Source organism: Tachypleus tridentatus, chromosome 9, assembly GCF_004210375.1.
Source record: "Tachypleus tridentatus isolate NWPU-2018 chromosome 9, ASM421037v1, whole genome shotgun sequence".
NCBI lineage: Eukaryota > Metazoa > Arthropoda > Merostomata > Xiphosura > Limulidae > Tachypleus > Tachypleus tridentatus.
The window spans coordinates 46,221,297-46,232,547 of record NC_134833.1 but is presented as its reverse complement, the minus strand read 5'-3'; positions in this window follow the sequence as shown (position 1 = coordinate 46,232,547).

Below are 11,251 nucleotides of genomic sequence, written 5' to 3'. Positions count from 1 at the left end.
CAGAAATTTTATAATACCTATAAAAGCAAAAAAGAAATGATTCATCATTAGTTCTTTCCATTTTTATCAATTGTAAGAATCGGTTTCTGCAATAAAAAATCTTAAGTAGAAAATGTCAGAATTGAAAATAAAAGATCAAAAGATTAATGATTGATCACAAAAGCTTGGTCAAGAGTATGTGTTAAATTCATGATATTCTGTTTCAAAAATACTTTTTATGAAACTGTTCTTCACAACGAAAATGCAAAATTGTGAAAATAAACCTGTGCTAAAGCTCTATGTCTATCGGCTTGCATGTAGAACATGAACCTACTATTTGCAAACAGCGTAGTAGAGAATGCAAGTATCATTGGGTATTAGTCTTGACCTAAGCCTTGTATTTGCTGTCCGAGGCTTTCATAGCCATGATGATGGTCCACTACTATCATACAATCTTACCATACTCTTGTATTATAATATGTTTGCTACAAAAACAGAACTTGTATCTACCACGAATTGAAATGGAGGTCTACGACTGCAAAATAGATGTACAGATTAATGACCAATTTAAAACAAGGAAAATTTAAAAATGTGACCCAATTCTTCAAACATTGACATTCATCTTTTTTACTTCACAACTTTTTCCAATTTTAATTTTAGCAAAAAGGGAAATAGCTACAACTGCAAAGCAATAAAATTAAATTTAAAAATATTTGAAAAGGCTAGTAGCTCAAACAACTAGAACAAATAATTGCAGCTGTCTCTACAACCTACAGTCACTCTAGAAAAAAATGTTTGATCTTATTTTGATGCTTTTATTACCCTACATTAATTATTCCACTATAATTAAGGTTAGCGTGAAGAAAACGAGAGACAGAATATAAAGTTTTATTAACAAAACTTTTAATATTTATTTAGGAGGTCCTAGATGTTATACAGATCAAATGCGGAAATTGTAAGAGAAATAGTACTTTAATTCTTTATTTAAAAATCACCTTGCGTTCTGAGTAACACAGTAGGGGCTTCAGAAATTCACAACTATTTTAAAGTGGATGAAATTGGATGTTGTTAGGTCTGTAATTCAAAGCATGTGCTAAAAATTTCCATTAAGAAAAACAGTATTCATTATCTTCCGAAAATGCTCAATAGCAAATCATTCGGCCAAATGTACTTATTTTTGAAGGTTTGTGTGTTTCTCTGATAGCCAAGCCACATTAGGCTATCTGCTGAGCCCACCGAGGGGAATCGAACGCCTGATTTTAGCGTTGTAAATCCATAGACTTACCGCTGTACTAGCGGGGGCATTCTTAACGGAAGTTTGTGTACAATGTGGCTAGGTCTGTTATATGATATAGAGTGCAAATATGTGATTTGCTTGCTTCCAAACACTGTGACTAGATGTATCCCCATTCTGATCTAGCATATTTGCTAATATGCTATATCTTAGCAAAGCTAGGCTTAGTGATGCTAATAAAATGACACGCGTTGGCCAATCAAAATATCTTCACTCAACATTGTCATCACATTATCAGTCAGGATTTTTGTCCTGGCTCAAAACAGACATGCATTTCTTATGGCATTATTAATCAGTAGGTCTAGATTCTAGAATGTGACTAAACTTGATTTGATAGGCTAAATTGAAGATATCTATATCTTTCAATTACTCATTCAAAAGGCTTTGAATTTTGTTCAAGAAAGAATAAAGTAACCGTATTTTAAGTTTTTAGGATACATTGTATCATTTATTTGTATCTCTTGGACATATGTACAAGTTGTTATCTCATAAACAATTCATAACTACCTCTGACCTTACATTGCTTTAGTTATCAGCTGTAAATAATTATTTTAAAATTGACAAACATCATTAATAAGAAGTATAAAATAAAGTCATCCAAGTACGGAAGTTGAAATTGTTAAATATAAAAAATGGTATGTGATCATTTGTTATAAAATAGTTAGGTGACTCACTCTAATATCTCTTTCCTTTACACAGGTACAAACACTCCGAAACATACACAACTGTGCTTATATGTGCACACATATATTATTAATTAAGTGTTCATTTTTTACTATACAGATATACAAATAAACACAAGAGAAGATGGGAGCCCTCTAGTGGCACAGTGGACTTAAGCATGCGGACTTAACCACCAAAAAGCGGGTTTCGATATCCGTGGTGGGCGGATCACAGATAGCCCATTGTGTAGCATCGTGCTTAATTCTAAACAAAGAAACAAGAAGATGGGAAAAACTAAAGTCAAAGAAAAAGAGAAAATAGAGAAAGTATTGCTAAAAATATGAAGTTAAACGATTTAAAGGCTTCGTCCTGTAGTGACAAAATCCTCGTCAATCAAGACAGTGGAAACAACAATTTAGATGCTAACGATCTGGATGCTGAAAATGGGTCAACCTCATAATATTAAATTGAACCTTTTCTCTTAATCATAACATGCCAAAAACATAATCACCATCCAAGACTGTGAAAACAATCACGTAGAAACTACAGCTCTCGAAGCTGATTGTATCAACCTCATCCATCTGAATTAAGACACTACCAACAGGGATAAATCAATTATTGCAATGGTAATAAAGATACTAACTGATGTTTTAAATTCGATGAGACATTGAACTAAGTTTCTGGTAAAGTGAAATATTTTGTTTGTGTGTCGAAGATTACCTATTGGCGGTGAATGTATTTGGGTTTCAGTGGCTCTACAAAATTAATTCCACGTGATAAAGTATAAATATAATGCTCAAAAACACTTTTTATATTAAGTAATTGAATGAAGAAAAAGGTTACAAGAAACTGGCTTTGCTAGGAACCAATGAAGTGGAATGTCTTCTATGTTATATGCAAGTTGTTTCAATAGCAATATAGAAACATATTTACTATCAACAGAGCCTGGCATGGCCAAGCGCGTCGCGCTAAACATGCTCGCCCTCCCAGCCGTGGGAGCGTATAATGTGACGGTCAATCCCACTATTCGTTGGTAAAAGAGTAGCCCAAGAGTTGGCGGTGGGTGGTGATGACTAGCTGCCTTCCCTCTAGTCTTACACTGCTAAATTAGGGACGGCTAGCACAGATAGCCCTCGAGTAGCTTTGTGCGAAATTCCAAAAACAAACAAACAAACTGTCAACAGCTGTTTACTCTAACTGAAAACATGTTGCAATTAACTTTAGTCAGCACGAAAAAAGCTAATTAAATCACCAAATTTGATATTTGTAAAATCAAAAATGGACATACTTTAACAAAACAGATAGAGTCAGAGAAAAAACTAAAAAGTTTTATAATATATTCTCTCGGTCATAAAGTTTCTTTTTAACCAAAGGGCTAGTATTCAGATGAAGTGATGAAGCAGTTGCTTCATTGCATAATGACAATTATAAATAGTGGAGCTATTTAGCTGAGTATGAAACATTTCTTCCTGAACACATTCAAATATTTGCAAACATGGGATAATAGTCACATTTCACTCTAATCTTCAACTATTTGTGACGAATTCATAGAAATCTTACGCAGAGAAATTATTACTTCCATTATTCATGAAATCAAAGATTTAAGTGATACTCAGTTTTGTTGTTTCTACCACAGACATATCTCTCCATGGATCAACTGACAATCTTTAGATAAGTTCTAGATGACGGACCTGTAGCAAAATTTGCCACATTTTTAACGATAAGCATAAGGAGTAGAACTAACTAGAGTTCTTATTAATTTTCTTCAAATGAATATAAGAATTCAAGATTTCCATGGCTGTCTTACGACAATACATCCAACATGAGCACAAATACGTTGCTACGCAAACCTTGATCAAAGGGAAGAACCCGAAGAAAATTCTGTTACCTGCTGTGATCATTCACTCATTTGTTTAGACTAACGTCTATTCTTTGCTATTGTGCAAAAGCTTTATGTGTTTTGTCTCAGCTTTAACACCTCCCAGTATGGTTCTCAACAATTAAAGAGTTATCAGATACAAGATGGAATGCCCATTCAGGTTTAATGTGAGTCGTAAAAATCGAGTTAAAAGCCATAATACTTCCATTATAGCCGATGGCTCTAAAAAGCCAAAATTGTGCTTAGAGTAAAGAAGATTTATGCTACAATTGAAGCAACTAGAAGCAAATATAGTGATTAAATTATGAAATGTTATCTTGGAGAGATGTCACAATGTAATTAGTTCATTAAAATCACCAAATGAATTTCAGCATATCTTCTATACTATATTTTTATAGGAATTAGAAAATTATTTTTTTCCAAATGTAAGTAAACGGTCAAGCAAATGTCAGGGTGCAAGACATATAAGAAAAATACACAATGGGACAATAGAGATGATGAAGAAAGTGATTTTTCACCTTCAACTAAATATAAAGTTCAGGTGTTTTTTTTTTACAATAATGATACACTATCATTCAAGGTAGACTGGAGAATAGTGACATATAAAAGCACCAATTTTAGATTTTTTTTTATAAAACTTAAGAGTTCATGTCTGCAGAAGACCTCTACAATGCTACCAAATTAGTACATAGTAGATATTTTACAGACTTGATAAGTTACATAGAAGAAGCAATCGTTCATTTTGCCACAATGAACACACTTTGATCAGCAATGTGTCATTACACGTTAAATACACTGGCGCTTTTGTACATAGAAAATTATTGTTTTTTAATCTATTGACAGCAAATATGTCATAAGTACCTATGCTGCAAAAAGAGCTTTGACACAGTAGCTTAATGAAGTGCCAATGACACGATCTTCTATTATTGTTTGGCACTCCACATGATAACTGATGTAATCTAAGTTAAGCGTGTGTGCGTGCTTGTGAATGCACGAGTTGTTGAGTTTATGATGCGTGGTTGCTTTCTGTCTATATGCTTTGTTATTCAAATGCAAATCCTGTCTGTGGTACAGTACTACTTTTCACATTCACGAATCATCTAATATTATTCATTAATTTGCAGATGAATCTTTTAAACCTTTATATGTTCTTTTACTTTTGTCTTCAAAGATAAAGCATATTGAGATTTAGTTTTACCTTAGTCTACAGTTATGATCATAATAGTTTCGCCCCAGGCCCATCTGACCATTAATCCACTCTTGCATTAATCTATTAGAATTTCTAATGTTTGTGTACAATAGACTTGTAAGTTTTACTAAAAGCTTACCAACTTTCGTAAAAATAAATTTAATAAACTGAAATGTATATGGCATGTCTCTACATATAGATTCACGAAAATAGGGTTGGTTCAGCAGACCAACACCATTAATAAAGCTCTCGCTCACAAAATAAGCACATGTCACAGCACATTACTAATTATTGGTTTTGTACCAAACAACTATCCCTACCGTAATAGTCGAGTGGCAGATCATACAGTAAAACTTCAACAAACAACTCAGAAAGCAAGAAATACTATCCACTATTGATAGTGATAATTAAGTGATAACTGTAAAATGAAACCCGTGTGTTTTGCTGAATAGCACTATATACCTATTTGAAAAGGAATGGTTACAGATTTTTAAGCCATTGGTTTATGAACCAAATTATTATTCCAACTGTTACTGACAAGTGAAAAAATCACCCAAGATGGACATCATTCATTAGCTTAGAAAGTAAGATTTACCACATTCTTTCAGTCAGTAGTTTTGCAATCCAGTGACTGTCCCAACTACTAGTCTAGAAGTTTATCCTAGCCATAATAAGTAGAAAGCCTAAGGCAGCATTATTTGCTCTATTTCAATTGCTTCCTCATCTGATTTATTGAACACAGGCAGATAAGTAATCGTTTTCCTTTTTATAGCTGAGTTGTGAAATATTCTATAACAGTTTCATATTCTTATTGAACTTATTATGTAGCAACTTGTCCTTGTGCTAGATACTCTAATACAATTCTCGTGAATTCTAGACCCCATATAATAGTTAATCTACTTGTCCAAATACTAGGTATGAACCAGTCCAACTAGAGCTAACTGGCATGCGTAATTGACAAAATTAGTCTCCATGCTGTAAAGCCCTTGTATTAATTGTTTTGTAGTTCCTAGTATGCAAACTCTTACACATCTGTCAGTGTTGTTCTCAGCCACTACAGTCAACCACAGTATTCCTCTGTGATTTCCTAGAGCTACAAAATGAGCAATATCACATCTACAAAAATTGGCATTTCCTACCAAAATTTGAAAATATTAGTCAAACAACTAGTCAACATCTATTCTGTTGCATGGTACATCATCATGACGTAAGTCTAATATTCATCAACATTAATCTTAATTAGTTTGCCCAGGAATAGTAAATCTTGCAAAAATTTGCTTAACATTCTCTACCATTCCTTTCAAAAAATTACCTCACTAGAGGAGATAAGGTGAAGTTAGTTAGTTATCACCATTAGATTCCGTCTAGGAACATAGGGCCGCAATCGCTTGCGGATTCTTCAATAAGTATTTAAATGAGCAGGTTGTTAGCCCACTGCAGCGAGCCGTCCCTAATTTAACAGTGTAAGACTAGAGGCAGCTAGTCATCACCACCCACCGCCAACTCTTGGGCTACTCTTTTACGAACGAATAGTGGGATTGACCGTCACATTATAACGCCCCCACGGCTGGGAGGGCGAGCATGTTTGGCGCGACACGGGCGCGAAACCGCGACCCTCGGATTACGAGTCGCACGCCTTACGCGCTAGGCCATGCCAGGCCGTACATATCTAAGAAAATAACTAATTGTTAAAATTAGTTCCGTGCTCCACATATATCTCTTGAGGAGTGTCAAAATATGCTATCCATTTCTCTGTTAACTCATCAGCAATAGACTCTGCAAAATTGTCGACCAATGGATATACCTCATCCCATTTAAAGAAACGATTAATGATAAATAGCACATTTAGTTTAATTCTTCTGTCCCAAGAATTATAGGAGTGGTATTTAAAGCTATTCTCAAGAAAGAGAACCAAACATTTATTACAGGAGCTTATACCTACTGTTTATACCTACTTTTTATCTGGGCTCAACACACAATACAATGCTGGCACCAGTGTTAAATTCCATTGTTCCAGCTTTACCAGTAGAAGAATCATCAGATGTTCAAACTAGTGTGAGTCGCACCCTACTGACTTCCAGTTCTTGTGCCATATGAAGTCTGGATAATGTGTTGCCTAAGAGCTCGAGCTACCACTGATTTAAAAATATGTTGATACATCTATAAGGCCTATCAGTTTGATAAAACTCGCCGTGAATCACTTGTAACTACTTGCATAAGTGCTGCAGAGTAAGTATTATTGGCTTATTTCTTCGACCCGTGCTTCCTGTGTGTTCATTTTCTGCATACTTGTTCTGGGGCTCTCAAGCGCTCTTTCCAGAGTTCCTGACGGGTGTATTTTTACATACACATACTAATAAAATCGCATATGATTCAGACAGCCCCAACTATCAGCTTCAATAGCACTGCTCCAATATAACTATTCCAGACAACAGTATCTAACACGAATTCACAATCTTGCCACAAACATGGAAACGTGAATACTTCCCCTAAAGCATGCTTCAAGGACAGAAATGCGTGCTATTAATCCCAGTCAATCTACATTGTATTTCAGTGATAGTAAGAGTGAGTATTGGAATGTCAATTTGCAAACCCAAGCAAACTCTAAAACTCATAATCGTGGCCTAGGGACAGATTTTAACTGCTGTAATCTTTATAGTGTCAGTTAAGGCATCATTTTTTGCCCACAATATGACAAAGAAATTCTACTTGTGTGCGAGTTATTCACATATTTAAGATTTCAACTTTAATTGTGCCATTGTTATCTACAGCAAAACTCTGGTCAGGTTTTAATAGCGCTCTCATACATTTGGTCAAATATCAAAACATCTCCAACTTCTCCCATTGCAACCCTTTAAACATAAGGTACATTAGCTTCTTAAAAGAGATTGGAATATTAAATATGCCAAGTAATATAACACATCAGAAAGTTTACTAAAACTTTGAGTTTAAAAGTATTTTAAAAGTATCAAGATGTTAGGGCGAAAGTGTAAATCATTGGGCAACTTCCATTTCATTCAGACATTTATCTACTCGTGGCGACAAAAATGTATCAGTGCAGGTCACGATGCCCACCTGGCATTAATCAACATACGAATAGTTATTACTATCCTCATTACTGACAGTCATTACTGGAAATAACCATACACTCTTGTATAGTTATGTAATTTCTTTTTTTTAACATTTATTTTATCTCGGTGTTGCTAAATTATTAGTTCTGCAGGAAAACCTGGGCAGGACTTGCATTGCCTATTTCTTTGTGACACAGAGTGATTATAGTTCTCTCCAGTTAGCCATTCAGTCCAGAAAATACATTGGTATATTTAATCAGTAGGTTACTGAGACTAGTGATGTGTTGAGACTAGATTGCTATTGCGGTTCTCAAACAGCTGTCTTAGTTGTACTAGTAGCCAAGTATTCATATATGGATAAGGTACAATAGGAATAACATCTTAATTAAACTCAATATTGTTAAGTTTCGCTTCACTTATTTGTCTATAATTGAAAAGCAGCATCAGTAATAAACCACAACATGCTACTTGTGTATATGGAGATAAAGTTGTTTGTTTATTCCTCAAAGTACACATGATTGGCCTACTATTCCTGGCTCATTCAGTTATTACACAAGTAAACGTAGCAGATATTTTTTGTAGTATATCCATCCTAAGATTGTTGATAACAAACCTGAGGTCTGTAATGACCAACTTCAATAAATGTTTCATCTGGCCCAGACATAGTGGTTGAAATGCTAATTCATTCACATCTAATATCATGATATTCGTCAAAGAGAAGTTAACATCCACTGGTAAAATGCTACCTTTACTTAACCATAAACCATAGTATTTTAAAGTGCTTTTAGCTATGTTAACCAGAAATTCCACTGCCTATCATACATTCTCACAATCACATACCAAGCACAAATTAGCCCTTACTTGTTCCTGAATTTTCAATAATTGTAAAGTAGTATCAGGATAACTATATTACTGTTGCCCGCTTTCTGACCAAAAGACGGTTTCTCTAGTGTATTGGCTTGACAGCAAAGTTATGCAACATCAACACACTTGATGTAATTAAAATTAAGTCCCACTACAACGCTTGTTTACATGGAGGTGCAGTTGTTCCCTGCTGAAGATACACGTGAGTGGTTTATCGATCCTAGCTCATTCACCTATTGTGAAGTTAGCAGAAAATTTTGGTAGCATGTTCATTCTACGGTTGTCAATAACAAACCCAACTACTGTAATTACGACTTCGATGCATGGTTCACCTGGTCCACACATAGTGCGAAAAATGGCACTTCATTTAATTCCAGTATGCTGTCTTTACAAGAGAAAAGTAAGTATTCACTGGTCAAATGGTGGCTTTACTTTGAATGCATTGCACAACAATTGTTTTGAAAGGTTTTGCTTCCTGAAACGTTTTTGCTGATTGTGACAGGTACCTAATGGGTATGCACAAATATAGTTTTGGTTTTTCTTTATCACGTAGAAACTCTGAGAAAAAAACAGTTAACTGTTTACCGGCAATAACGTATTTAATTGCGTTTATGTTTCTAATACGCTATTAAGTTCAACATAATTAAAAGCGTTTTGCTCCTGATTTTCGTTTGTATTCAATGTTTGGTACATCGCGTTACAGTGTCCAACAGTAGTCAACAAGAACTGACGGATTTCAGTTGCCTTGATATCGTTTTTCCATTGTGGCAATGTCCTGGTGAAACCTTTCACAGTGTTCGTCACTGACAGCACCGAGATTTGCGGGGAAGAAGTCCAAGAGTGAGTGGAGGAGATGAATCTTGAGTGATATTTTGCACTTCATTGGGTTGTATGCTTTGAGAAGTTGTCTACGAACTGAATGTAATGTGGGGCTCTGTAATTGCCAAGAAAATTGTCAACAACGTCTCTGAAGGCTTTTCAGGCAATCTTTTCCAGCCCAACTAACAGATCTTTGAACTCATAACACGTCTGATCTGAGGGCCAACAAAAATGCCCTATTTGATGTTGGCCTGAGTTATTCTTGGGAACATCTGTTTTAAATAATGAAAACCTTCACCTTCTTTGTTCATTGCTTTCACATAAATTCTTCATAAGTCCCAATTTTATGTGAAGAGAAGGCAAAAAAAAACTTTGCCGGGTCGACAAGCGGTTCATGCACCACATTTTCTGTCCTGGAACTAACATTTTACGGAGTGGCCAGCTCTGTCTAGAATACTGTGACTCTTTGGCACGATTGTCCGATTCACAGATGAAACAACAGTACTTTGTATAGCCGAGCTGCAGTCCCAGTAACAGAGCAACGACCTTCAGATCTCCACAGATATTCCAGTTGTACTTGCTGTACTAGATGTGCTTCAGCAACATTTCCATGTTCTCGTAGGTTTCTTTAATGTGTGCTGCATAGCCAACAGGTATTGAAGGGTGAACGTAGTCATTGTGTAACAGATCAGCTTTGAGGCTTAACATTGATGAATCAATAAAGAGACACCACTCTTGCGGGTCATGGTCACAACCCAAAGCAGAGAACTATCCTTCGATGTCAAAACAGAAACAGAGACTGTTACCTTGTGCAAATAATTTGGTTATATCATTTTGGCGGCTTTGAAAAACAGAAATTTTCGTACCTGGTGACAGTAAACACCATTCCTGCAATCTCGAACCCAGCAATTTGGCTTTTGCTTTTCACAGACCCAAATCCTGACCAGATCGTTTAATTCTGACTGTGTTATGAGATGCGGATTGCCTGAGGAGCACGGTTCAAAATCCGGGTCAATGTCACTGCTAGTTCCCTGCATTGCAGTTTCTTCGTCTAGTTCGTCTAAGGTCCATTCCTCTGGTGGTTTCGGAATAGGAAGACTGTCGTCATGTGGTACGGGTCTTATTGCTGAAGGCAGATTAGGGTATTCAATTGACTTCTTATTTTTGGCAGAGAAACCAGACACATTAGTCAAACAGAAGTAACAGTCCGTCAAATGGTCTTTCTGTTCTCGCCATATCATCGGGACAGCAAACGGCATTGTCTTTCGAGTACCTCTGAGCCAAGCTCTGAGACAGACAGCACATGTCGCTCAACAAATGTGAGGTGCCCATTCCTGGTCTTGATCACCATTATTACAGCCAAAGTACAGATGATATGCTCTCTTCACAAGATCAGTCATTCAGCGTCTCTGATGAACAAACGTATACTTGCCACAAATATAGCAGAATTTATCGCGACTGTTACGACATTGACGAGACATATTGACCGACAC